General features: G+C 47.0%; 1 non-coding gene and 1 pseudogene across 1 annotated transcript; both read left to right on the top strand.

The window, feature by feature from the left end:
• Nucleotides 1-505: 505 nt before the first annotated feature.
• Nucleotides 506-3,603, top strand: LOC144161993 (terminal uridylyltransferase 4-like; annotated as a pseudogene).
• Nucleotides 3,604-6,631: 3,028 nt separating this feature from the next.
• Nucleotides 6,632-6,705, top strand: Trnan-guu (transfer RNA asparagine (anticodon GUU)). Its single transcript has one exon. It is a non-coding gene; the product is annotated as a tRNA-Asn (tRNA).
• Nucleotides 6,706-27,671: the final 20,966 nt, after the last annotated feature.

Here is a 27,671-nt window from a genome sequence, read left to right as displayed (position 1 = left end):
TAGATCTGTGTACAGACGCTACTGTGTACAGATTAATCCGGAGCCCTGCACTACGGTGCGCCTCGTAGCCCAGGTGTAGCATCGGATCGTTAAACCCGACAATCAATCAACAGTCATGACATACCTACCATATGACAACCCTCGCACAGCTTCTATTAAAATGCACATACTGATTTTGCAATCCCACACGTAAGCACTCTTAAGTTTATCCCGAATTTTTCGACTTGATGTTTCTGCAGCAGCTACGTTGAATTCATATGAAGGCGATAATTATTTTGTAATTTGGCATTTCATCGCCGTACATTTCACTTACGTACCTATTTTCTTTTCTGTAAAAATAAATGAAATCCATAAGAACATCACAATCGCCATCATTTACACCACCGCACGCGAACGCGGAAGTGCACGCAAACGACGAAGAAAGGTAATGAACTCGGTACATAAATATCCCATTACGTATGTAGCTCAGAGCCCCCAGCGGCCATTCGGGCTCACGGCATCTGGCATGCCCCGCAACAACACCGACAACCGACTCATTGAGCCCTCACAGAAGCCCGGAAATCGGGACCGGTGCGAAAATCTTTACGCCGGGCCGCAGCAGACCTTTGTGGGTGGAGGGGGGGGGGGGCGAAGAGGGGGGTGGTGATGTTCCTCGGGGGTAGGTGAGGGTCATGGTTGACCCCCAACCGTTCACACTACAGAGGCTCGACACCCCACCGTTCCATAACGAGAAAACGGCGCCCCAACACCACCGGGGTGCCATTCGGTCCCAGGGGCGCGGATAGAGACCATCAGGAGGCCTACCGCCCACCCAAGGTAGAGCTGAAGATCCTCAAGCAGCACCACAGTCTGCCCGTTCAAAAAAAAAATTCACACGCTTCCCGCGGGCGCAGTTATACTGCCATCTCTGCCATCGACACCTTGACGATGTCGCGTACGCGGAAAAGCACATTCAGGTGGGCGTGCACCTTATCAAGAAGGCCGTCAGTGACTTGTGGATGGGCGTCAAGAACCTTCCATACCCTGTCGACCCGCCATGCGACGTGATCAGCAACTTCGTCAAGCAGATTGCCAAGGAGCACGGTCTGACGAGAGTGAAGGTTGAACTGCGCAGGATAATAGCGGAGGACTTGGAAGCATACATCACGGCAACATTACCGGATGTCGTGGTCACGCTGCACGGGTCGTGGGTGAACGACTTTGGCCTGAAGACGAGCATGGTCGACATGGACCTGTCTCCAGTCGGAAAAGTGGATGCCGTGGAGCTTTTCATCGAAACTAGCGACCTGCTTCGGCAGTGCCCCAAGTATTCGAACGTGGAGAAGGATTTCTTGTCCAAGGTACCACGAGTATGCGCTTCAGGGACGTCGGCAGCAATATTTCCTGCGAGATCAGCCTTAACAACTGCAACTCGCTTAAGACCTCGAGGCTTCTAGACGACTACGCGTCGCTAGACCCCAGGGTACAAACTCTGGGGGTCGCACTCTGGTTTCGGGCCAAGATCTGTGGCCTCGACCAGCCGGAGAAAGGCACGTGGCCAGCTCACGCCTTTGCCGTCATGACTGTGTTCTTCCTGCAACAGTGTTGCCGGTTCTACACGAGGTGAAAGTGTGCGATGAGTCCGACTCATACGTGAAGCCTGAAGGTCTGGAGGGGCGGTGGGCGTGCAAGAATTACCGCTCCATGGGCCAGTTGTGGGTTGAGCTCCTGTGCTTCTATGCCGTCGAGTTCAAACTCAATAAACACGTTGTGTGTATCAGTAAGTCCCAGACCGTTCTCATCGCCGAGAAGTGGAACAAGCGCTACATTGCTATCGAAGATCCGTACTCTTCAAAATGGAACCTAGCCCGTTCCATCCCGAGCGAGCGGGTGTACCTGTTTGTGAAGGGCTGCCTGCGATCGTCAGCCGTCTACTTCCTACTGCCCCAGTTCCGGTCGGGCTGCCGGGTCCTCCTCATTACAAGGACGACTCAGAGTTGGAGTCTGAGTCTGACCAAGAAGAGGACAAGCTCAAGGGCAAGAAGGAAAGGCAGAGCCAGCCGCCCGAACTCTCGGTTGTGACCAAGGCAAATAACGGTTATGACGACGAGGAAGAGCGAGGAGATGGTACTAAGGAAAACGATGATGATAAGTACCTCTCGTTTGACGAGAACGTCAATGTCGTTAGGAACCGCCACCTCGTTCCGGACTCTGCCACAAAAGCCAAAGGTCACAAGACGACAATGCCTCCTCCTCCACAGCAGTTTGTCAAACCGGGACCGCCGATCCCTCAGAGGATATTGGACGACCTCGACCTCTGCAGCGTGGGGGACTTCCATTACAGCTTCCCCCGGGGGACTCTCGTCTGCGAAAAGGTGTCTCCGCTGGTCTGCTCCTTCTGCCATAAGAGTGGACAGCTGCGCGAGGACTGCCCAGACCAGCGCTTTCCGGAATTGAAGAAGCTTCCTAACATTACCCGGGGATTAACGAAGATACTCAACGACGTCTGCCAAGACGTGAAGAATGCCTGCGCTCTACAGCCGCAAGAAGAGGCAGGTCGCCAAGATATGCTTCATAAACTGCAGTCCTTGATTCGGGAGTCGTAAAAAGACGCTAAGCTGACCCTGTACGGATCGTTGTGAAACGGCTTTGGCTTGCACAGTGTGATCTCGACATTTGTCTGACCTTTAACAGCTGTAAAGACGGCAAGGACATCAGTCACGTCAGAATGATCAAGTATCTTGCGAGGAAGTTCTGCAAACACCCAGAGCTTGACGAGGTGATTGCCATCACCAACGCCAAGGTGTCCATCGTCAAGCTTTTCCATGTCCCGATTGGCTTGGAGGCCTACCTCAGCGTGTACAACACCCTGGCACAGCAAAATACAAGACTTTTGCAAACGTACAGTACCATTGACAACCGAGTCCGGAAACTGGGCTACACCGCCAAGCGTTTTGCGAAAACGTGCGACATTTGTGACGCCTCACGGGGAAGCCCGCCTTCCTATGCATACATCCTAATGACACTCTACTACCTCCAGCCGCGCAAACCACCAGTTACTCCAGTGCTCCAGGAGCTGTACCCAGAGTGGGAGACAAAGCCAGAAGTGATAATTTAAGGTTGGAATGCGTGGTTTTTTTAGGACATCGACCACCTGCAAGGCGTGTGGCGCGAGTTTGACCATAACAAAGAGTCCGTGGAGGAACTATGGCTTGTCAGGTTGCGGTTCTACACGGATGAGTTCAACTTCAAGAAACATGTGGTGTGCATCCGACAAAAGGCCACTCTAACCAAGCTCCAGAAGATGTGAAACAGCTGGTGCATCGCCATCGAGGATCATTTTGACTTGCACCACAATCTCGGTATTGCGTCTCAAGAGACATACACATAATGAAGGCCTTCATCAACGGAAGGTCCCTGTCCGGAACGCCTATAGACAAGCTTCCCGCTGCCTATTCCACACACGTAGACTATTCCTTCGACTCGCGGCAACTGACCGACTGACAGCGGCCCAACGAGCGAGGGTGTCACCGGTGCGGCAAGATTGGCCACCACGTCAATGAGTGCTCGAAAGATTGGCCACCGCGTCAAGGCATGCCCGCGACAGCTGGCTCCCGGAACTAGCGAGTGTGACGACACGCACACACCTTGCCGCCAGAGGGACAACGGCCAGTGCTAACTTTTGCAGACGGTAGATGCAAGGCATGTATAAACAAGGACCTGTTTCACGCGCCTGTTGCAATAAACATGCGACCTGCATCTTCTTCTTCATCAACATCATCATCATAATCCCCGTTATTTTCATTTGTGTACGCGGAAAATACCGCACAGAAGAATTCCAATAAACTCGCGACCGGAATGTCCCGTAATGTATGTGTCTGCGTTCCACTAGCGGAAACGACAAAAATTAGTGCCCTTCCATTCTGCGAAGATGGATGACTTGCGAAGATTGGCGCAGTCGACCGAGTGCACGAAACAAACCACGTTTGAATTTTGCGATTGAGTATGCTTCCCAGCCAATTAGCTTAATGAAACTTGAAGGGCTGGAGCTTTATTCCTGCGAACACACATGGCGCTGTCTGTTTCCCTCCCGCGCCGTATGCACCTTACTGTCTGTGTAACCCAACCCAATCAGCTCGACCAGTGAAGACACCAGATAGGTCGCATTCGGTTGTTTGTCATCCCGGTGTACGCCTCCCACCAGCCCAACAGACATGTCATCATTGAGGACATGAAACCTATAGCTTCGAGCGCACGCTCTCCTCCTCCGTCCACTCCCGAAAGTGCATGTATAAACCGGGAACCGCTTGTGTGCGCGTGCTTAAACGCAAAAAATACCGGCAAATAACAGTTGTGAAGGAGGAGCAGGCGGTGTCCAAAAGGAACGCTGGAGCGGCGCCGAGTAAAGCGGCTTCACCGGAATGAGCGATGGAGGGGAGGATGTGGACGTACACGGTTTCGCAGTAAAGAAGCATTGGACCAAACAGCATCATCAGAAGACCATTGGGTTTCATTTTCTATGGGTTCAAGGTCATTCTGGTCTCCAGGCGGCTCACAACCTGGGGCAAGCGGCTTCTGGGTCACACCGGGCGCAGGAGGAGGCCCCCTGTTACCACCATTGCCGATTAGCTCTGAAAAAGAACGGCGGCGACGGCACCTTGAACGATCGTCGGCGCTTAAAGCGCTAGACACATGTACGACGGGCGCACGCGATTCGCATGCGACTGATCGTTACGACTAATTGTTAGGACAGGTGTCTAGCGCTTAAAGAGCAAGTAGCGCACATGGACAACCTTTCTCCGCCGAGCTTACCAGTGGGGCTCAGGTTTTTGTTTCCAAGGCTCGCACAGGCTTTGCACACACACCAGACGTCCTAGCGAAATGGCGGCACCGGCACACGCCATCGGCTTCCGCAACGCCAGCTGCACCAGTGACCGCGGTCGGCTGCACATTTTGATTCCTCTGTACCACAATTCGCCATGTCTTGTGGGAATGCGATGGCCTCACGCATATACCAAAAAACACTTTACAAGGTGCCCAGAGAGGACGCCATTACCCTCAGACAGCTGCAAACTAACACCTACTCCCACGGAACACTACTCCATGCTATCTACCCAACAACATATACATTGTCTTGTAAACACTGCCCCACACCCAATACTCTCTACCATATGGTCTGCGAATGCCGAGAATCACCATCAGTAACCCCCCATCACCATCAATAAACCCAGCCCTGGAGCACTGGGAGGACCAGCTGACCAGCTGATCAGCTCACGCCCTCAAGGCCAGCAACGACTGGTGGACAGGGCTCGCCGGGCAGCCAAGGCCTAAGGATTCCTGGACTAAGGAGGCCTCCCACAACGGAACTCTTACAGCTAAATAAATGTTTATTCATCCTCCCTCCGCAGGAGTGACCGCCTTAGAACAGTGCATGACACCAAAGGCGAGCCAGGAGGCTACTTCGCTTGCGTGGCTGCATAACTAGACTTAAGTAGTTTCCCTCCCTTTCCTTTCCCTGCAAGACATCCCAATCTGCATAAATTTCTTCCTTCCTTCCTTCCTGTTTTTGCGCTTGCTGTTTGCATTGAAGTTAACACAATCAATCAATCAATCAATCAATCAATCAATCAATCAATCAATCAATCAATCAATCAATCAATAAATAAATAAATAAATAAATAAATAAGTAAATAAATAAATAAATAAACCAATCAATGACTCGACACAATCATCACTCAACACAATCAAGTGAAACCCAACAAACCTATGCATAGACAAGGGAGTGCCTGCCTTCCTTTCGTACAGTTGTCCTCGCGTGATCTGTTACAGCCCTTTTTACAACGAAGCTGTGTAAGGCTGCTCCCAAATGGTTCACGGTGACCGCCGAAACGCTCTACGGCAAAGCTAACTTTCTCGCTAATGCTCTGTAGCTCTCGATCTAATATAGATGGCTCGGAAAACGTCGTACTGCAACTGGCTGCTAAAACGACTCTACCATCACGTGAAGTTTTATTAACTTGTTCTAATTAATTCATAGTGGAGTTACGAATTGCCGTAACGGATTTCTGTCTGCTGTCAACACACTTACTTCAATGGGAGGAGTATGGTACAGAAAAATGCTGAAAGCCGTGCTTTATAGGAGCTATTTTTAAAGAAATTAAATGACACTGAACTGCTTGAACGACTACATATACGTGCGAACTCAGCCGGCGTCCTGGATCGGTAATTGTAAGTCACAGTTTTAATATTGCTGTGAAAAAGCCATTTGCGAATACCTGTGATGATCATGTAGAAAGGTGCAACCTTTCTACGAAAAGCAATATCTTGAGAAACAAATGAGCACTCCTAGCAGCCTAATGATCTGGCCACTCTGGTAGAGTATTCCTCGCAATCCCCCTAAGAACCGAGGACTGAAGTCATGGATCTGAATCCGCAGCAGATGTGGAGACAGAGAGTGAGGTGGCGGCTATAGGTTAAAGTAACAGCATACGTCGCTGAGAAACACTTGGTCCGGGCCGCTTGCCCTGCAATCGAAACCTGGCCACGTTTAACGGTAGTAAATGTCATCATCTTGTGTAATGGAGTATAAAGCATGCTGAAGGTTTTGTTGGGGGAAAAAACAGGTTGCCTTCTAAATGGAAGTGCTCGTCCCGCCTCCGTGGCGCAATCGGCTAGCGCGTTCGGCTGTTAACCGAAAGGTTGGAGGTTCGAGCCCTCCCGGGGGCGGTGCGTGCTTTTCTTTTTTTTCCCGCTCTTTTTAATCGGAGCTAATTACTCCACGTACCAACCAAGGAAACGCCTTCTACCGGCCCTCTGACCTTCAAGCAAGCACACGTGCGGTTCTCCGCGATGACGGAAGCATCACCGACCCTGTTTCGGCCTCCGACCGAAGCAATTAGCGGAGGCGACGGCTTCTCCAGTTAAATCGTCTGCCATGCATTGCTACAAACAAAAAATTAGTTTGACCAGGAAATATGGAGAATTTTGTACTTTTCACTGCTCCACTGTCATTTATCATACCGCATAGATTCATGGGGTTGGACATACACCACATACCTTGAGCCATTACGGAAATTACACAAGCGGTCGATAAGAATAATAACACACTCTTGCCATGATCACCCGAGTGCACCGTTGTTTCACAAACTTCAGATTTTACCCATTGACAGTTTGCGTCTGTAGAAAACAGCCATTGCGATGAGTAATGTAATAAGGTATAATCGCCCGGTTAATGCATCCATACTGTGTTCCTCATCCCGCCCCACCAGAAATGCCCTAGCCTGTAAATACAACCTACCCCCGACCAATAATGTATATGGAGAACGTCGACTACAGTTCATCGGTGCTAAAATATGGAATAATTTGCCCCATGAAATAAAATCGGCTTTCAATTTTCCCCATCAAAGTAAAAAACATTTTTTCTCTCTTCTTAATGAACCTCCGTAACCGGTAAAAGCTCTAGAATATAGGATCTGCACTTGGTAATCCTTTATATCGTGGTTAACAGGTCTTGGGAAATACTATTTACCAGTTGTTATTCTTCTGTACATTTCAAACTGCTTGTGTATCACAGTTGCATATTCACTGTTGTATTCTTACATGTGTATAAGTATGCAAGTGTATTAATCTGAGATCACACGTGATCGCACATATCCATAAATATATGCGTATACTATAGTGGGCAATCTAATATGCCAGTGTAATGCCCTAATTTTTTTTGTACACAGTGTTCTTTACCACATTTATTTTGTGCTTATATTTTGTTTGAATGACCTGCACTCTTAATTTACCACTTTTCTTTTGTGCTTTGATTTTGTTTTAGCGCCTTGTACTCCTAGATTGGACCCTATACTTGCCTCTGGTTGCGGGTCCAAGCAGTTTTTTGGCTGTCATGTATGAACTCTAAATAAAGTGCGAAATGAAAAAAAAAAAATATAGGTAAGCGGCAGAAGCGCAAAGACTCACGGGTATGTCGTCTGCTCCCGCCACTAACTGTTCGAGAGCTCTCCTGGCCTCCCATCCACCTTTCACGTGCATGTGTGTGTGTGTTGCTTGTTTGTTTCCACAGAAACAAAACGCTCAAGCATCGCGCCTACAACGAATAACAACGGTGGATGCAACAAGGGGCTTCTCTGCTCCTTCTATATAAAGGACAGTTTGTTAAGAAGAATTAGACGGGAAATTTGATGGCGTGCCAACAGAGATGAGAGGGCAAGGCTACATTTCATGGCAGTAATTTCAGGTTAGATTTCATGGGCGCATTAGGGGGAGTAGGTTAGATTTCATGGGAGCGCGATGGAGCCTCATAAAAATCACAACGTAAGTAACCTGACATGCGGTTTGCGTTGCTGATTACATATTCCGTGTGAAGGTTCCAGGTTAAGTTAGTGGTAATGTGAAAGCCAAGGTATTTATAAGCTGCAACTGATTCCAATTCGACACTGCTAAGGTAAAAGGGTGGTGGGACAGCCTTAGTACGGGAAATACGCATAACATTACATTGCTAAGTGTTGAGTTCCATTAATCATGCGTTGGACAAGTTAGCAACAGCATTAAGGTCAGACTGTAATACGGTAGTGTCATTATCACTATTTTTTTCACAAAAAACGACACAGTCGTCTGCAAATAAGAGAAAATTTGATTTTAAAAAGGAGCCTAGTCGATGATATAAATAAGTAGCAATAGCTACCCGAGAACCGATCCCTGTGCAACACCCGAGGCAACGTGACTAAAAACAGAACAACATAGCAACAACAAACTTAGAACAATTAGTAAGAAAGAATTCTATTTATTTTAACACTGTATTGTCCAAATTTATTTTTTTTTTAGTTTATGAAACAATACTCTGTGGGAAACCTTGTCAAATGGTATTGAAAAATCTTAGAAGATGCAAACGGCATGAGATGACCGATCTAAGATTTGGTGCCATTTGTGAGTAAAACATATTAGTTTTATTTCGCACGAGTATGACTTACGGAACCCATGTTGAGCTGCGGAAAAGAACGAGTTAGATTCAAGAAAGTTAATCAAGTTACAGTAGATGATGTGTTCTAATATTTTGCAACAGTTCCTGGCGAGCGAAATGGGGCGATAATTAAAAGGAGAGATTTTACTGCCTTATTTAACGAATGGAATCACCTTCCCTATTTTTCACGGCTTAGGAAGCGTACCCATGTCCAAAGATTGTTAGAATATTTTTGTTAATATAACTAAACAATACGCATAGTGTTTTTCAGAAATTTGGGATTAATACCATCAAAACCAAGAGATGATCAGTTGTTCTACCCGTCGATATGCTTAGCGACCCAGATAAATATATTCGTACTGGAGCCGCAGACGCATAATTCAACCCTTCTGTTTGGGCACTTCATTTCAAGAACAAGAGGAGAAATTGCTGATAAACATTTCATTGAGAAATGCCGCACAGAAATTGCTGGGGACGGGTTTGTCAGAATAATCATGCAAGGCAATAGTGTCATGAGAGGAGGGTTAATGGTCCGCCAAAATTTTTTTACGTTTCAAGCAAGCATCGACGGAAGGACGTTGGATAAAAAATGTTGCCTGGCCGTTTTGTTAGCTGCAAGATATGCTCCAGTTGCAGTGGTGCACGCATTCCAACGTAAGCTGTAAGGTGAACGTTTAGCGGCGCGATAGAGACGTCTCTTCTTGTTCTATACCCGTTTGATATGAACGCTATACCATGGCGCGTGAGAATGCGGGGTAATGACTCGCTATAGAATGTATTTTTCGATTAGTTCATGCACTTTGTTGTTGAATGTGTCCTAGTTTGATTGTAATGAATTATTGTCGAAGTTACTCAAGAAGACGTCTGTAAATGTGTCGGGTTCAGTATTTATTGCGTCAAACTTCGCTCTGTTGTAAAATACAGTTTTGCACTTTTTGGAGCGTTCGGGCACGGTATTTTTTATATGAGAGTTAAGCAGTAGCTGGTCACTAATTCCAGGAAAGCAAGTTACAGCAGAGAGAACATCAAGGGTAGTTTTTGAACTAGGTCTAGTGTGTTCGATGCAGTAGGGGATAGCCTGGTGGGCTAGGAAACAATCTGGGTGCGCATGTGTAAACTCACCCAGATTGTTTCCGAGCCAAGCAGGCTCTCCCCTAAGGACACCTAGTTTCTGCACTAACGAAAACAAATGTTACGGCCCCCAGGACGCCTGTAGTTTCTCCGCTGATCCATGGTGTGGTGCGCGCCGGCGGACACACCTTAGGCGTCACTACTTCTCACATTTAAATAGCTTTTGCATTGATATCGGGAGTTCGATGTGTAATAAATGTCACCAAGGAAATATAAAAAGAGGTGCGACCGAGTGGCTATGATCCCGGCTTCTCAGCCACCTCCGTTCGGCCCTATAACGAACGCGGCCTATATTTTTCAAATCTCCTAAAGGGCTCCACGGACGGAAGCTAGGAAATTTTACGAAGGATTCGAAAATTAAAAGCCGTAGGGGTTTTGAGAGGGGACCAGTTAAATGCTTAGGCTGGGGAGTAAAGACCATGGCAAGCACGAATGTATGGAAGGTTCATTAATTTTGGTGTTCGCGTTCTACTACCCTCCCTCTTTTTCCGCTTTTACAAGAAAACTGGGCCGGTTGGATTGCGCCCCCGGCGGCCAGTCTGCGAGGTTGCATGGTATGCCCGCGGAAAGCCGTGTATACAAGTGCTAGCCCCATCGCGAACACCAATAAAGCGCCCACCTTCTCTTGGCTCGGAGAGGCGTCGCCGCCCCGACGCAGGCACGGATGCTGCTTGTTCGACACGGTAATGGGCTTCTTTGTCGCTCGATCCCTGCCACAAAGGCTGAACGATACACAATAGCTTAGAGCCTGGGGGAGGGAACGCCGTGATGTTGGGCTCTCCTAATCGTGCGTGTACTGTCGTTAAACCAAAGCACGAGTAAAACTGGCTTTCTTTTGCCATTTTGCTTCGTATTATTATTATTGTCACGTGAACGGATGGTGAGGTTGTCTTGACCACCTCCGAGAGATGGACGCAGGTACGCCGTTGACTTGTTTAACACAACACACATTTAATGCACACGAAAGAAACCCTCAAATCAACCACTTAATAAATCAATTGCACGCAACCAATAAACACTCAAACTCCTAACCAAAAATCCCCAAATACAATTCAAATCAAAATTCAAAAGACTCTACAATAAAGTTCTACAAAATTAGTTCATATACACTCCTTACATCGAGTCCTGGTTAATGTCTTCCCTACCACAACTCCTTAGTTGTGTCCTACAACTATGTCCCGAATGGACTGGCCTACCCCACTGTCGTCGGTGCTGACGTGTCGCACCCGTTGCGTGGCAGCGGCCCGGTGGTAGCCGTCCTCGTCTTGCTTCGGTGCCGGCGTTCGATGCGCTCGGTCGTTCCTTGGACGGCGGGGGCTCCGCGCGTCCTTAAGTTTCCTCGGTGGCTACCCCTTAGTAGACTGCTGCAGCTGGAGGTCCCAGGTAGTATCGGCACGAACGTAGCCTTACGGGGTCGTCAAAGCGAAAGTCGTGAACGTTGGACGCAGGAGGCCGACCACCGCCGCTGGGGCCACGAAGACACAGGTTCATGGTGCGCCTAGGATGCCGCAGCCGATGCGAAGCAAGCTTGGTAGGCATAGTCGTGAGCCTGGCCACGTCCCCCTAGTTCGTCCTTGAAGCTCACGTGCTCCTGCCGCGTCCTGGTTTCTTGCCTCTCCTCTTCTCTTTGGGCGCCCGGCTTTTAAACCCTCTGGGCTTGATCGCGACGCACCCTCATTGACTCCTTGCCTTTTCATGTCCATATATGGTCGTCACGCCACTGGTCTCCTGCGAGGCGTCCTCTGATTGGCCGTGCAGTGCACTGCCATATTTGACCATGGTGCATCGGGGTTTAGGCGCTGGCGTTCGCACATTGGTGCGCTCCTGGCACGCGCGTTCAAGTTGCCGTTTCTTTGTTCTTTTTTTGTTGTTGTTGTTTTCTTTCGGGGGTTTGATGCAACCCCTCTCAGGGGGCGCCCTTGACACATGACAATTATTATTATTATTATTATTATTATTATTTTTTTCGCCGCGTGATGGCGCCCAGTAAGGACAAGTGCCTCCTCTGCTGCCTCGCTTTCTTCGGCAGGCAGGAGTTTTTTCGATGTTCTGCGTGTAAACGCCGTGCGCACGGAAAGTGCATTGTTCTTCCGGACGAGGAACTGCAGCGTTTGACCTCCGGTGAGCAGCCGTTCGTCTGCAATCTGTGTGTGGCCGCGGCGTCACCCGCTAGGCCTAGCGACCCCGGTGACCAAACCAGTGAAGACGGTGAGCCAGCGAACATCCCGGCCAAACGAGTGGCGTCCCCTGTCGGAGCATGCTTCAACCCTTCGGCGGACCTACGCGCAGAGGTAGCTGCTTTGAAGAATCTCCTGTCCGAAGCCTGCGACAGCCTCTCTTTTCTTGGGGATGTTGTCACCGAGCTGCGGGAGGAGAACCGGCTTCTGCGGCGGGATAATGTGGCAGGGCTTGCCCATCAGGCTGCAATCGTCGCGTCCCTGCGTGAGGAGGTTCGCTGCCTGCGAGGGGAGCTCGCCCGTCCGCCGCCTTCCCCGAAGCCTGCTAGCCGTTCCACGCTACCGGTGACGTCACCCCACTCCGGTCTCCCCATGAGGTCGTCGTTCGCCGCAGCTGCCGCCGGTGCAGCGGGCGAAGGCGGCCCCCTCCTGTCCTCGACGAAAGCTTCGGCATTCTTAGAACGCTCCAGCGGTCAACCAGGTGCGGTGCTGAGTGATTTGAGTTCCCCATCGGACTGCCCCTTGCCTCCGCCTCTACAGTCCGACACTGCGAGTAATGGCCCGCCGGTGAACTTAGTGAAGAAAAGAAGCCCTCCTCGCGTTGGTGCATCGGAAGCTTCTGAGTTGGTTGTGGTGCGCCGACCGCCGAGCTCCAGGGCCATGTTTGTTTCGAAGTTGTCGGCTAACACGACATCTAGGCAACTGTTGGCCCACTTGTCGAATGTGCAAGTAACGCCATTGTCGTGCAAACGCCTTAAAACCAAGCATGACTCCTATTCCTCTTTTTGTGTAACTGTTGACGCAGAGTGTTTCAGGCGCCTGTGCGACCCGTCTATGTGGCCAAAGGGCTGCCTCTTCAAGCCGTTCCAAGGCAAGCTCCACCCTGGCATGGTGCACAGCTGTGAAACTTCTGAGAATGGCCAGTAAGAACGACACTCTCGACATCTATTATCAAAATGCTCGGGGTCTACGTACTAAGTCCTCCGAATTTCTTAGAAATGTTGTGTGCTCCAAATTTTCTACTATTGTTATTACTGAAACTTGGCTTTGCGATGATATCTCATCTTCCGACTATTTTCCTCCGACCTATGAAATTTTTAGAAGTGACAGAAAGTTAACTGGGCCTAAGCAAAAGGGTGGCGGTGTTCTCATTGCCATCGATCGCTCAGTGCAATGCGTGCGGCGTGCAGACCTCGAGACTGAGGAATCAGTCTGGCTTGAGGTAGGCCTCAAGAGGGGCGAGAAGCTGCTCATCGGTGCATTCTATATAACCCCGGATATCTTACCTGCTGAATATAATCTCAAGCTCACATCTATTGAAAATGTTTCCAATTCACACTCCAACCATAAGCTAATTATACTTGGGGACTTCAACACCCCAGGTATTCACTGGAACAGTCTTTCATTTCAGCATAAAAACCATTATGCAGCGCAGAAATGCACCATGTTATTAGATTTTCAATCATTCACCTCCTTGCAGCAGTTCTGCCACATAGAAAACTTCTGTGGTAATGTCCTAGATGTGTGCTTCTCGAACTTGAAAAACGTACAAGTGTGTGCCTCCGAAATATCTCTTGTACGCCCCGACAAGTTTCACCCCCCTCTTATTGTCTCTATCTCTGTCGCTGCCCAGCATTGCTATGGTGGTGTTGACGATTGTGCAGTCCCGCGATATGCTTTCAAGCGTGGAGATTATGTTGGGCTCTATCACTTTTATTCATCTGCTGAATGGTCTAGTGTTTTCGATGTCAATGATGTTGACGAACAGGTTCGACGTTTTACCGAAATTGTCAGGAGTGGCATGGAAAAGTACATCCCTTTTTATAAGCCTGTTCATTCCAAATTTCCCCACTGGTTCTCTAAAGAACTTCGAAGTTCGCTTAAACTTAAGGACAGTGCCCACAAAAAGGCCAAGCGGTCTGGGCTTGACAAGTGGAAAACAGATTTTAGTCGGTATCGCTCACTTTGTAAAAGCCTCTACCGGCGTGACCACCAGCTCTATATAGAGTCGTTAGAGGCTTCTGCGTCTCAGAAACCGGCTGACTTCTGGAGGTATGTACGCGGCCGTTCTAAGGCGTCTAAAGAACACATTAGTCTGATTAATTCCGATGGGGAACAGGTTGAGGATGTCGCCACGAGCTTTGCTCAGTACTTTCATTCTGTCTTTCAACTGCCAGATGGTCCCGACGAACGCCTATCGTTTAATAATATGTCTAATTTTAGTACACTTATGTTCGATGAAAAACTTGTCAATGGTAGCCTTAAACGGATGAAACCGTCATTTTCCTGTGGTGCAGACGGAATTCCAGCAGCCCTCATGAAGGCTTACGGCAACATTTTTGTGCCTGTCTTAACTTCCATTTATAATAACTGTTTGCTTTTCGGCAAATTTCCTCGTGCATGGAAGATTGCTCGAATTTTTCCAATATTTAAGTCTGGTGATAAGTCAGCCGTTACCAACTATCGCCCAATCTCACTCCTTTGTGTCGCCTCAAAACTCTTTGAGTCAGCTCTGCACAACGTTCTTGCTGCCTGCGTCAAGAACGTTCTGATACCAAATCAGCACGGCTTTTTCTCGGGTCGATCGACGGTTACAAATCTTGCAAGCTTCATGACTCAGGCTTCGGCTGCAGTTTGTGAAAACGGCCAGTTGGATGTAATTTATTTTGACCTCAGTAAGGCGTTTGATGTAGTGAACCATAAATTATTAATTAACAAGCTTACTATGTCCGGTGTTGATGCAAGTCTTGTTGCCTTGTTGTCCAACTATCTCCTTGACCGGTCCTTTTACGTAGATGTAAACTTCAAAAGGTCTAGTGTTTACACTGCAACGAGTGGTGTACCTCAGGGTTCTGTGCTGGGTCCACTATTGTTTTCTATCTTTATCAATGATGTGTCAACAGTGTTAACAAAATCTTCATTTCTTCTCTATGCTGATGATGTCAAACTATTTAGGCACATTAGCAGTTTTCAGGACTGCTGTGCCTTGCAGAGGGATGTGTCGGAATTATCGGTCTGGTGCAGCAAAAACTGTCTAATTTTAAATCCAGCTAAAACAAAGGTTGTCACGTACAGCCGGAAAACCCATCGTCTACTGTTTTCCTACAGTATAGCTGGAGCTCCTTTGCAAAGGGTTGAGGAGATTAGGGACCTCGGGGTTCTTTTCGACAGTACCCTCTCTTTTTCTTCTCATATTAGGCTCATCACCCGGCGAGCGCTCCGAAGTCTTGGAAATGTGTGTCGGATTACAAAGGAATTCTCTTCTCCAGATCCATTTCTAATGCTATACAATGCAATATGTATCCCCCAGTTAGAATATGCTTCTGTTGCCTGGAACGGCATCTCCAAATCTAGTAGTGAATTAATAGAACGTGTGCAGAAGAAGTTTTTATCCATATTTAAGCACCGTCATCACAATCACAGTCCGGGTCCTGATTCTGACTTACCCATAGTTCCTTCCATTCCTTCGTTGACCTGCAGACGTATGCGTGCAGACCTTACATTTCTTCACAAAATTGTTCATGGTGACCTTTCTTGCGCAGACCTGCTTAACTGTTTAGAGTTTAGTGTTCCACAGAGGCCCACCAGGTCGCATCGCCCTTTCTTGACCGCTGCGCGCAACTCCAATCATTCTCCTGTGCGCAGAATACAGAATTGCTACAACCGCTTCTCTGAACGCCTTGACATCTTTCAAGGCTCCTTTACAATTTACCGTACTGCTTTGTTGAACACAGTATGTTAAACATCTATGATATCTCTGTCGTTCGTTTTTCTTTTTTTTATTGCTGAAATTTCGTTTCTCTGTAGTTCTGTTTAACCAATATAGTTGCCTGTTTTTGAAACTGTTTACTTATCATGCTTGTCTTATCATTTGTCTCTATACTTTGTCATTGTTTTTGTCGTCTTACTGTTAAACTTTGTTCTCTGCTTGTTGTGTATTCATTACAATAAGCTGAGCCACAAAGGCATCTTCTTTTTCTTTTTTACCTGTACCCAGGCTCCGCCTGTGCTTTATTTCTGTAATTTTCGCTACTTCAATTTGTGTGTGTGTTGTCGCTTGTTTGTTTCTTTCAATATGTTTCTTGTATTTTGTTTTCATGTAACTATCCGTGCGCCAGCACCCAGGCCTCTGGCTGTTCCTGGGCACGTAAATAAACATGATTGATTGATTGATTGATTGATTGATTATTTGATATCTCTGTCGTTCGTTTTTCTTTTTTTTATTGCTGAAATTTGGTTTCTCTGTGGTTCTGTTTAACCAATATAGTTGCCTGTTTTTGAAACTGTTTACTTATCATGGTTGTCTTATCATTTGTCTCTATACTTTGTCATTGTTCTTGTCGTCTTACTGTTAAACTTTGTTCTCTGCTTGTTGTGTATTCATTACAATAAGCTGAGCCACAAAGGCATCTTCTTTTTCTTTTTTACCTGTACCCAGGCTCCGCCTGTGCTTTATTTCTGTAATTTTCGCTACTTCAATTTGTGTGTGTGTTGTCGCTTGTTTGTTTCTTTCAATATGTTTCTTGTATTTTGTTTTCATGTAACTATCCGTGCGCCAGCACCCAGGCCTCTGGCTGTTCCTGGGCACGTAAATAAACATGATTGATTGATTGATTGATTATTGTTATTATTATTATTATTATTATTATTATTATTATTATTATTATTATTATTATTATTATTATTATTATTATTATTATTATTATTATTATTATTATTATTATTATTATTATTATTATTATTATTATTATTATTGCCGAACAAACTTTTCCGAAGATTTCGAACTTTCAGAACAGATGCTTTAAGTAAACGATGCTCGTCCATCTGCAGAATACAATGTGCATATAATGAATATTCCGATCGCCTTGATATATTCCAGAGCTCTTTGTCTTTGTTCTCTAATGAATTGAAAACTGTTGTAGCTTAAGTGCCTTTATGTCATTTATGTGCCGTATTTCTGTTCCGTATTTATTTTATGCAAATCATCATCTTGCTTGTTTGTTTTTCACTTTTCCTGATTTTGTGTTGCTTGAATTTCTGTCGGTTTAAGTGTCAGTGCTTGTAACGCTGAACTTCGTTTTTCCATTTTGAAACTTCCTAACATTTTGTTACAAAACCTTTGTTTTATGTGTATAACCTATCTCCGTCATGTGCATTGAGTATTTGCTTGTGTATTTTCAATTTTTCACGTGCCTTCAACGTTTTGCTGGCCGGCTGTCATGGCTTCTAACACTAGGCTTCCTTTTTTTTTTGCTGTTTTGCTGTTTTGCTTTCTGGGATCTCTGTAACTATTTTTACCTTATTGTTTCTTTCATATATATGGTGTTCTGTGTTGTGTTGTCTTGATTTTAGTTTGTTTTTATGAATGCTTGTATATGGTGTACCAGTACCAAGACCCTAGGGTTGTTCCTGGGCACCAAAAATAAAGGTTGATTGATTGATTGATTGATTATTATTATTATTATTATTATTATTATTATTATTATTATTATTATTATTATTATTATTATTATTATTATTATTATTATTATTATTATTATTATTATTATTATTACTATCAAAACACTAGAGGTCTACGAACTAAGTCCTCTGAATTTATTAGAAATATTGTATGCTCTAAATTTTCTGCTGTTGTCATTACTGAAACCTGGCTTTCCGATGATATCTCGTCTTCCGACTATTTCCCTTCTAACTATCAAATCTTTAGAAGCGACAGAAAATTAACTGGACCTAAACAAAAAGGTGGCGGGGTTCTCGTTGCCGTTGATCATTCAGTGCATTGCATGCGGCGTGCTGACCTCGAGACCCTAGACGAATCAGTCTGGCTTGAGGTAGGCCTCACGAAGGGCGAGAAGCTACTCATCGGTGCATTCTATATATCCCCGGATGTATTACCTTCTGTATTTAATCGAACACTCACAACCATAGAAAATGTCTCAAATGCACACTCCAACCATAAGCTCATTATACTTGGAGACTTCAACACCCCAGGTATTCGCTGGAACAGTCTTTCCTTTGAGCACAAAAACCATTATGCAGCGCAGAAATGCAGCATGCTATTAGATTTTCAATCGTTCACCTCCATGCAGCAGTTTTGCCGCATAGAAAACTTTTGTGGTAATGTTCTAGATGTGTGCTTCTCAAACTTAAAAAACGTGCAAGTGTGTGCCTCCGAAACATCCCTTGTGCACCCCGACAAGTTTCACCCCCCTCTTATTGTCTCTGTCTCGGTCACGACCCAGCATCGCTCTGGCGGTGTTGACAATTGTGCAGTCCCGCGATATGCTTTCAAGCGTGGAGATTATGCTGGGCTGTATCACTTTTATTCATCTGCTGAATGGTCTAGTGTTTTGGATGTCAATGATGTTGACGAACAGGTTCGACGTTTCACTGAAATCGTCAGAAGGGGCATGGAAAAGTATATCCCTTGTTATAAGCCTGTTCCTTCCAAATTTCCCCACTGGTTTTCTAAATTACTTCGAAGTTCGCTTAAACTTAAGGATAGCGCCCACAAAAAGGCCAAGCGTTCTGGGCTTGACAAGTGGAAAGCGGAGTTTAGTCGGTATCGCTCATTTTGTAAAATCCTCTACAAGCGTGACCACCAGCTCTATATAGAATCGTTAGAGGCTGCTGCGTCTCAGAAACCGGCTGAATTCTGGAGGTATGTACGCGGCCGTTCTAAGGCGTCTAAAGAACACGTTAGCCTGCTTAATTCCGATGGTGAAGAGGTTGAGGATGTTGCCACCAGTTTTGCTCAGTACTTTCATTCTGTCTTTCAACTGCCAGATGGCAACGACGAACGCCTATCGTTTAATAACTCTAATTTTAACACACTTAGGTTCGATGAAAAAATTGTCAATGATAGCCTTCAACGGATGAAACCATCATTTTCCTGTGGTGCAGATGGAATTCCAGCAGCCCTCATGAAGGCTTACGGCAACATTTTTGTGCCTGTCTTAACTTCCATTTATAATAACTGCTTACTTTTAGGTAAATTTCCTTGTGCATGGAAGATGGCTAGAATTTTTCCAATATTTAAATCTGGTGATAAGTCAGCCGTTTCTAACTATCGCCCGATCTCACTCCTTTGTGTCGCCTCAAAACTCTTTGAGTCAGCTCTGCACAAAGTTCTTGCTGCCTGCGTCAAGAACGTTGTGATATCAAATCAGCACGGCTTTTTCTCTGGTCGATCGACGGTCACAAATCTTGCAAGCTTTATGACACAGGCTTCGGCTGCAGTTTGTGAAAACGGCCAGTTGGACGTTATTTATTTTGACCTCAGTAAGGCGTTTGATGTGGTGAACCATCAGTTATTAATTAACAAGCTTGCTAAGTCCGGTGTAGACGCAAGCCTTGTTGCCTTGTTGTCCAACTATCTCCTTGACCGGTCCTTTTATGTAGATGTTAACTACAAAAAGTCTAGTGTTTACCCTGCAACAAGTGGTGTACCCCAGGGTTCCGTGCTGGGTCCATTATTGTTTTCTGTCTTTATCAATGATGTTTCGACAGTGTTAACAAACTCTTCTTTTCTTCTCTATGCTGATGATGTCAAACTATTTAGGCACATTAGCGGTGTTCAGGACTACTGTGCCTTGCAGAGGGATGTGTCGGAATTATCGGTCTGGTGCAGGAAAAACTGCCTAATTTTAAACCCCACTAAAACAAAGGTTGTCACCTACAGCCGGAAAACCCACCGTCTGCTGTTTTCCTACAGTATTGAGGGAGCTCCTCTGCAAAGGGTTGATGAGATTAGGGACCTAGGGGTGCTTTTCGACAGTACCCTCTCTTTTTCTCCTCATATTAGGCTCATCACCCGGCGAGCACTCCGAAGCCTTGGAAATGTGTGTCGGATTACAAAGGAATTCTCTTCTCCAGATCCATTTCTAATGCTATACAATGCAATATGTATACCACAGTTAGAATATGCTTCTGTTGCCTGGAACGGCATCTCCAAATCTAGTAGTGAATTAATAGAACGTGTGCAGAAGAAGTTTTTATCCATATTTAAGCACCGTCATCACAATCAGAGTTTTCATCCCGATTCTGACTTACCCATAGTCCCTTCCATCCTTTCCTTGAACTGCAGACGTATGCGTGCAGACCTTACATTTCTTCACAAAATTGTTCATGGCGACCTTTCTTGCGCAGACCTGCTTAACTGTTTAGATTTTAGTGTACCACAAAAGCCCACCAGGTCGCATCGCCCGTTCTTGACCGCTGCGCGCAACTCCAATCATTCTCCTGTGCGCAGAATACAGAATTGTTACAACCGCTTCTTTGAACGCCTTGACATCTTTCAGAAATCCTTTACAATTTACCGTACAGCGCTGTTGAATACAGTATGTTAAACACCTATGATATGTCTGTCGCTCTTTTTTTTCTGGAATTTGGTTTCTCTGCGGTTGTGTCTATCCAACTGATAGTTGCCTATTTTTGAAACTGTTTACTGTCATTTGTTCATATTATCATTTGTCTCTACACTCCGTTGTTTTTGTTGTATTACTGTCAAACTTTGTTGCTCTGGCTGTCGTGTGGCCTTTACGACAGGCAGAGCAACATAGTCATCTATTTTTTTTTATTTTTTACCTGTACCCAGGCTCCGCCTGTGCTTTATTTCTGTCATTTTCACTACTTCAATTTGTGTGTCTTGTCGCTTGTTTGTTTCTTGCTATATGTTTCTTGTATTTTGTTTTCATGAAACTACCCGTGCGCCAGCACTCAGGCCTCTGGCTGTTCCTGGGCACGTAAATAAACATGATTGATTGATTGATCGATTGATTATTATTATTATTATTATTAATGCTGTTTTGCTTTCTGGGATCTCTGTAACTATTTTTACCTTATTGTTTCTTTCATATATATGGTTTTCTGTGTTGTGTTGTCTTGATTTTAGTTTGTTTTTATGAATGCTTGTATATGGTGTACCAGTACCAAGACCCTAGGGTTGTTCCTGGGCACCAAAAATAAAGGTTGATTGATTGATTGATTGATTATTGATCTCTATTATCTATTCACTCTAAGTTCCCAGCGGACCCGCTCAGACCTTCTTTTCTTGTACAAACTGCTTCATGGTATTATTTCATGCCCGGAACTGCTTGAATCAATCAGTTTTCGTATTCCACAAAAAGCTACAACGCTCGCCCACTCTTTGAAACAGCTGAAGCTCTCAGCGCACATTCTCTTCAAATACTTCAGCGTCTGCATAATTTTCAGTCCGAGAAGCGCGATATTTTTCAGCGTCCCCTTCGGGAGTTTTTGGCCTGGTTGTTAGCTGTGACAGACTAGGTTCATTTTGGCAGCGCTCTTTTTCTTCACTTTTCGTCCTCACGTGTACATTGATTTCATGGAGCTTGTTCTTGGTTATTCGTATATTGTGTTGGTCTGCGACTGTCAGTGTCAGAAACTTTCTTTTCTGTCTTTTTATCATTTTAATTTGCCGTATTCATTGAATGCGTACATTTGAAATTGAGAAGTTACGTTACCCCGATCTTGTAAAGGCTTTCTTCTTTACACTTACCTTTCCTTGTCGCTACGCATTTGTAAGATGAATTTTTGCCATGGATCAGACATTGCAGTTTCTGTTGATTGTGTAATGTTGGTTAAATTACACTATTTTATTTTTATCTCCTCTTCAGTTGTTGTTTCTTACTATTTTTTTGCTCACTGACTGTTTATTTGCCAGCTGTAGATGTATTTCATTGCTGCCTTGTACCCTTCCTGCGCGCCAGCTGGAAGGATTCGGCGCTTCCTGGGCACTATAATAAACATTGATTGATTGATTATTATATTATTGCTATTGTTCTTATTATTTTTATTGTTGTTATTATTTGTACTATTATTTATTAGTAGTACTGGTAGTCATTCCTCTTCCACATAAATTTTCCTACTGATATGCTTATTGCAGGATGTCGTTTTTCAATGTACCAGAACTTAAAGTCTCTGTTAATCGTGTAATGTAGGTTGGATGCTATTTTTTCTTTTTATCTTTGCAGTATTTTTAGCTACTTATAGTTTTTCCCTCCCCCACCTTTTTTACTGGCTGTTTGCGTGCCAGCCGCTGATGCATTTCAGTGGTGGCTTTTTTCTCCTCTCGTGCGCATGCACGAAGGCTTCGGCTGTTCCTGGGAATTTTAATAAAGGTTGATTGATTGATTGATTGATTGATTGATTGATTGATTGATTGATTGATTGATTGATTGATTGATTGATTGATTGATTACAAAGAAGCGTCACATGACTAGGATACAGCTCATTGTCTTCAGCAGCAGACCGAGCGTAAAACAACTATTTTCAGCGCATGAAAAAAATTCATGAATAAAAGTTCGTTATAGGGCATATAACTCCTATCCCTATAGGCCTTATATAGCCCCTGGAAAAGTGCCTTCCCAGAGGTGAAGCCGACCTTGAAAGGATCGGCGTGAGTGGGGCCTTTGTAAGCGGGCTTTCCCACATTGTGAGTTGCGCAATGAAGCATGGCCGTCTGCAGATGGTGTATGGTTACAGCCCGCTTTTTACACCGTCGCCGCCTCTTTCCCGAGTCGTGTATACTCCCATCTCCCCCCTGACATTGCTTGGCGCGCTCTTCGGCGGGGACCTGTGCGGCGCACCAGGGCCTGCGCTGGGCTTATACAATTTCTGCTTTCCCTTAGCAGGAACTGAAAAGCGCGATTTTTAACACGAAAGTATTTTATTCCTGGATACACGAAGATTTCGCTGACGTCCTATCCGTCACGGTCCACGGAACTGACGCCAGTACAACAAAGTAAGCGGCCTGTAAAGGGTGCACCCCTGCACACAGAGTCTTCTTGAGAGGAAGCAACCTTTAGTACTAAGAGTGCGCTTTACTTCGGGTTGTTCGTGTTCGGGCTTTATATTTTAACACGAAAGTGTGTTCTGCCGTGATACACCAAGATTTCACTGACGTCATATCTGTCACGGAAATGACGCCAGTACACCCTTGCCGATGCGACCCGCCAACAGGACGTCGCTCACCAAGCACTCCCACAAGACGGCCGCCGACCCGCAAATCATGCTCAGCTGCATATTTCGCTGCACGTTTCACTTTCGTGTTTTACCAATTCCTATGACAGGAATCAACCACAGTTTTTTCAACAGTTTTTATTCACTTGCACAACAAAAGTAAATGTTTTAAGGCTGACGCTGCTTTGTAACCGTTTTCTTGCTCCTTTAACAGAATATGGTAGAAGTGGCGGCACATCCATTTGCATATGCTAAAGTTGGGCCTCAGTCATATTCTCTCCCTTAATTCAGATTTTTGTCCATATCATGGGTGCTCTATCTTTCTGGGCTCTTCTAACCGTAACGAATATGCGAAAACAAGCACATAGAAAATATTACGAACGCACTCCCAACGCACAACCCCAGTATAAGCATCCCCGGCGCGTTTCCGAAGCGTCCATTTCATGGACAGGGGCGCCATTAGACAGCCCGACCGGCGGAATACATCCGCGTCCTTTCCGGTCCCGTCTCGGTGCGCAGAGGTGGTGGGCGCACATCGCACCTTGTCGGACACGGCTCGACAAGGACGATCGCGGTGGCATTCAAGTGGTGCCAGGGTCCAGATGGGGGTCCCACAAAAGGGGGCCCGGCGCTGACATGCGATCCAGAGACTCAAAGGAAGTCAATAAATTTCAATGAAACGCCTGGAGGGCTCGCCATCGCGCCGATATGCTCTCGAGAGGAGAAGAAACCCAAAGCGGCGCGCGAGGAGACCCCCCTGCTCCATTGAGCCGCGCACCGTGCTCTGCACAAATCAGGCCCGTAAGCGGCCCTTTCTCCTCTTTTATTTCTTCCTCTCCCATCGCGCTCCCTCCTCCGTGCCTCCTTCTCGCCTCCTTCCCCCCGGTGTGGCTGTGTTTGCGCAGTCTCGTTCCATTGAGCCGGCTCGCATGGCTGCGTCGCTTTCCGGGGCTCCTCCTCTCCCGCGCCGAGAGGGCGAGGGATTAAGACCGGGGCGCGGTCGTTTGTCAAGCTAAAAGGCAGAAATGTCATCGAGTATTTCGGCCCATCGGAATATAATGTTGACTCGTTTCAATGGAAGGTGGAGCCTCTGATGGCCGCGCGCTCGCCGCCTCGTCGGCGTTGCCCCATTTAGCGCTCACGGACGCGCCTTTGTTATTTGACTTTGGGCTTTGCCAGAGTGGCCGCTTTGTTAAGTGCGTGTCATTGTACGCCGTGGTGCGCTGCCAATCAACCCGGCACCCGCTTCTTTGGTTCGGTCCCACTAATCGCACCGTCCGGGCCTCGCCGGGCATCGTCTTGCAGTTCCTTTCGCACAGCTGCGTGCCAGTGCCTGTTTTGATGCCTACAGTTACGAAAAATGCAGAAGGAAATAAACGAGCGCGCAAGACACGCTTCCAATAAAGTTCTCGAGACTGTGGCAGAGTTAGACCTGACTTGTGAAATTGGACCCAAATTAGGAGCCATCGATGTATGCATTTGCATGCGTCGATGTATGCAATTATGCACTCGCGATTTTATTGCTGCGTGACTTGAGCCCTCACCTTCAATTATCTACGCACATCTCACCCATTTAGCGTGCCCTGCCGGAAGCGTTGGCTCCGACGAGTCAGTGTCTTCCCAAATAAAGCGTACTCCCTCTCTGTGATATCACAAACAAAACAAATTCCTTTTCACGCAATACAAAAAGCGACAGATGAAAAAAGCAAGCTTAAGAACACCCGTTTTGTTGTGTCGGCGGTGTATTTAAGGAAGCGACGGCACGCCGCGGGTAACACCGCGCTTTTCTCCAAGACGCGGCCGGAGGAGCCCCAGCGCAGCGTGTCCAGATGTCCACGGCGCTGCGCAGCGATCGTGGGCTCGGCCGGTGTGTACAAATTTTGCGGTATTAACTCGAGCAGCCTTTTAAGGGAGAGGCGGCCATATGGACCCAAGCGTGACGCGACAAAGCGGACGGCTACGCCCCGAGCCCTGGGTGAGCCCGGCGGCCCTTTGACGTCCCGGGTCCGCTTGACTCGGCCTTTTCAGCCGGCCGCGTTGACAGGCGTGCGCGGAGGAGCAGTCGTCAACAGCCGATCACCGGCTCCCCTCCGGAGTCAGCCGGGCCGACAATGCGTCCTGCGAAACCACCGGCATCTCTTAATAGGCCTTAAATATAATGGCCCCGGGCGGCGGTCAGCGCGGGCAACAGCGATTAAATCTTTTCAGCCGCTCACAGCGAGGGAAAAGAGCGCGGAGGACAACAATGAGCGCAGCCGGCGACCCCCTTTGAAAGCGACGCGCGGGGAGGCTGGGATGGCGCGTTTTGTTCCGGTAGCGTTTCATGCAGCGACAAAGCGCGCCGGGGAGAGGACTGCCGCAGCGCCGAAGAGGAGGAGGTCGCCGTTTGTAAATGCCGGGAGGAAGCCGGCGAAGATTTATCAGCGGCAAAAGTGCGTGCTCGCCGGTCGCTCTCCTTTGTGGCGCAGGATGTTGATAGGGCAGCGATGAAAAGCCGATCGGCCCGTCGGGACACGCACACGCACTGGAGCTCGAGAGATATTTCGATTATGTGGTCAACCTCCTTTGTGCCCGCCCTGGCACTCAATTTGTTATGCAAGAACCCGTTGGTGGCCGCCACCGGTCGCGCCCCTGCGCCGCCGATCATCGTGCGCGCTTCTCACGAGCGGACGCGACTAACAAAGGCGATCATTCGGTCGCTCCTCGTATTACCCGAATGCTCGAAAAAATGAGGCCCCCAGTGATAACCGATCCCTCGCCGCCCGCCTTCGAGCCGTGTTGCACAGTTCCGGTACGACACGTGTATGCTTTTGCTTGCCGTTGTAGGTACGTGACTGCTGTATGTGTGTGCATGCGTTTGCGCGCAGGGAAGGAGGGGGGAGGTGAGATTCTGACGCAGCAAATTGCATACCCAGCATGGATGCTGCACCTGGTACTACGCACGGAAAGCCGAAAGAGTAACTGCAACAGGAACAGCGGAATCAGAAACAGCTTAATCGAGTCTGTCGCGAGGTTTAACGTTTACATTAGCGTTAGCAACAACAACAAAAAAATCGAACCCTTTTGTCTAACGACAAAAATGGTTCAAACACGAAGCTTTTTCTGCCTCAAACCGAGCCAAATCAAAGTCTAATCTCGTGAGGGATTCGCTCGAGGTCGTCTGCCCATGACGGCAGCCTGTGATTCACTGTCTGGTGGTCGCGATGCAACGACTATGTGCACCTGCGTATAACGCCGAAACGCATTGCGCCAAAGCCAACTTTCCACATGCTCTATTGAAGATGATGACGGTAATGGACTTAAAGTGTTTGGAACGGGCCCACTCCGGCCAGACAAGCCATAAAGTGTTGATGGTGCACCTGTCCTCCTTGATGTGCCTTTGTAGAATAAACCCATAGTGTAAGTTTGATTGATTCATTCCGGCGCTACACAAGCAATGAGGCGCGCTGTAGTGGACGGCTCAGGATTAATTTTGAACACGTGGGGATCTTTAACGTGAGCCGAAACCTCGAATACACGGGAGTTTCCGCTTTTCGCCTCTATCAGAAAAGCGGTTGCCGCGTCCGGGTAGCCCACGTCCCTGGGCTCAGCAGCACAACGCATTATCCACTGAGCCACCACGGCGGGTCCATTGTGTGTGCTTGCTTTCCTGCAGTGAGTTTGGGGCGTAACGATTTAGATTTTGGACTTTGACTTTGGACTTTGAAGACATTGGCTTTTTATCAGGGAAAGCTTCGCATTTCAACCATCTTTCACTTCACTCACGATCATCCCCATCGTCCGATTGATATGGTCGAGAAGTTCTGCAAGTTTCTCGTCAGGCAGGTTGCGGATCATTCCGTATGTAATTTTATCGGGTCCCGGGGCCGTGTTGCTGGGCCGCTCCCCCTGAAAACCTACGGGCAGCCCTGTGGTCCCTCTTGGCTGCCCACATTGAAACTCTTTGTGCACCTCCGCCAAGCCCACCACCGTCGGAGGACCGTGGAACACCCCCTTCCTCCGTGGACTGATAACTCCGCGGCTCGGACTTGAGCTGCCTAATAAAGTTTCATCTGTCTCTCTCTCCATCGTCCGAGAAAGTTGGCTTCCCGGTCGTGCGTTTTGGTGTGGACGGTCACCGCCAGAGAGACAAGAAAAGCTTCGCGTAGATTTAAATAACGGGAACTCGCCGGGACCAGACGGGTTAGGTACTGCGTTCTATAAATTGTTCAAGCAGGATGGGGCGCTTATTTTATATGAAGTTTTCCGTTAGCCGAACTGCAATAGTGTCGGTTAGCCGAACTGCTGGTTAGCCGAACTGCAATGGTGCTGGTTAGAAGTTAGCCTAACTGCAATAGTGCTGGAAGTTCAGAACTGCAAATAACGTAGTTGGCTTGAGGCATACTTTAGACAGCAGCAGTCAGCTACGGAGTTCACTGCTTTGAACTTTCGTTTTTGTG

The sequence above is a fragment of the Haemaphysalis longicornis genome, unplaced genomic scaffold (genome assembly GCF_048455015.1).
Source record: "Haemaphysalis longicornis isolate Haplotype H1 unplaced genomic scaffold, Haemaphysalis longicornis Haplotype H1 scaffold_1, whole genome shotgun sequence".
NCBI lineage: Eukaryota > Metazoa > Arthropoda > Arachnida > Ixodida > Ixodidae > Haemaphysalis > Haemaphysalis longicornis.
Note: the sequence above shows the minus strand (reverse complement) of the source record. Positions and strands in the feature narration are given on the sequence as shown.